Source organism: Bison bison, unplaced genomic scaffold (assembly GCF_000754665.1).
Source record: "Bison bison bison isolate TAMUID 2011002044 unplaced genomic scaffold, Bison_UMD1.0 scf7180017860370, whole genome shotgun sequence".
Lineage (NCBI taxonomy): Eukaryota > Metazoa > Chordata > Mammalia > Artiodactyla > Bovidae > Bison > Bison bison.
Genome location: NW_011490942.1, coordinates 24756 through 26124, shown reverse-complemented (window position 1 = coordinate 26124; position 1369 = coordinate 24756). Strand labels below are relative to the sequence as shown.

Here is a 1369-nt window from a genome sequence, read left to right as displayed (position 1 = left end):
GGTGATGGAAGTAAAGTCCAATGCTGTAAAGAACAGTATTGCATAGGAACCTGGAATGTTAGGTCCATGAATCAAGGTAAATTGAAAGTGGTCAAACAGGAGATGGCAAGAGTGAACGTCATTTTAGGAATCAGTGAACTGATTCCTGGGAATGGAAATGGGTGGATTTAACTCAGATGACCATTATATCTACTAGTGTGGGCAAGAATCTCTTAAAAGAGATGGAGTAGCCCTCATAGTCAACAAAAGAGTTCTAAATGCAGTACTTGGGTGCAATCTCAAAAAACTACAGAATGATCTCTGTTCGTTTCCAAGGCAGACATTTCCATTAAAGACACATTAATGCTTTAATTTCCAATGACGCCGAGCAGACCACAGAACATTCATATGCTGCTCTCTGTTCCTCTGAGGTTAAAAAACTGTCAAGAACTAGGAAGCATGTATGAAGCCGAGTGCTGGGATCAGCTGCACGTGTGCCACTTGGCAGGAGTGGGGCTCACAGCTGTTCCAGGCTCATCCCTGCAGACCCCACTCCACGGCCCTGCCCGCAGCGCACTCCTGACATTTCAGGGGGCTTCCCCGGTGGCTCAGATGGTAGAGAATCCTCCTGCTATGCAGGAGACCTGGGTTCGATCCCTGCGTTGGGAAGATCCCTAGAGAAGGAAATGGCAACCCACTCCAGTTTTCTTACCTGGAGAATCCCATGGACAGAGGAGCCTGGTGGGCTACAGTTCATGGGGTCACAGGAGCTGTGGGGTGAAAGCTACATTACCAGCCCTGCTCCAGGCCCTAGGGGCTTCTCCCCCAGACGAGGGTGCTCTCTGCTGATGGCCGAGAGCAAAGCAGCTTATTCTGGAAGGCACTAGCAGCACCCTGCATGCCCACCCGGGACCAGGAGGAGACACACAGGGCATGAGCAAGTACACAAACCACAGTGAGCCCCACTGGGCCGAGACCGTGAACAGATGCACCTGCGCTGGCAGAGATCAGGCCAGAGAAAACTGTCTTGTGCTTCTTCCTTCTGGCAGTTCTGTCCTAAAGAGACCAGGTAATGTCCACGTTCCTTCTCCTGACTTAAACCACGGGTTTCGGCGCCAACGGCCTCGGGCACGGGGGGCGGGGAATGCAGACTCCTGGGTCCCCAGACACACTCCTCAGGCCCCAGGTGACGCGGCTGGCCCCAGGTGAGGAGCGTGGCGGTCGTCCCGCGTGCACGCGCACGGTGAGGCCCAAGGAGCCCCGCGACGGCGCCAGCCCGAGGTCCCCTCAGCCCGCCCAGAGCCCCAGCCGCGCGCGCTGACCTCGCCAGCCCACCACGCGGTCCCTCGAAGCGCTCGCGCCTGGGCTGCCCGCGGCCGGAAGTCGGGGG

At 56.1% G+C, this 1369-nt stretch overlaps 2 protein-coding genes across 2 annotated transcripts in view; one reads left to right on the top strand and one right to left on the bottom strand.

Moving 5' to 3' along the window:
• ALG12 (ALG12, alpha-1,6-mannosyltransferase) overlaps positions 1-1367 on the bottom strand; it is a 9218-nt gene extending 7851 nt beyond the window's left edge. Inside the window, exon 1 of the mRNA XM_010832120.1 lies at positions 1302-1367. The gene's annotated coding sequence lies outside the window, so the exon portion shown is untranslated. The remainder of the gene's footprint in view (positions 1-1301) is intronic.
• Positions 1-1369, top strand: part of CRELD2 (cysteine-rich with EGF-like domains 2) — a 10904-nt gene that overhangs the window by 1949 nt on the left and 7586 nt on the right. The gene's annotated exons all lie outside the window — the stretch shown is intronic.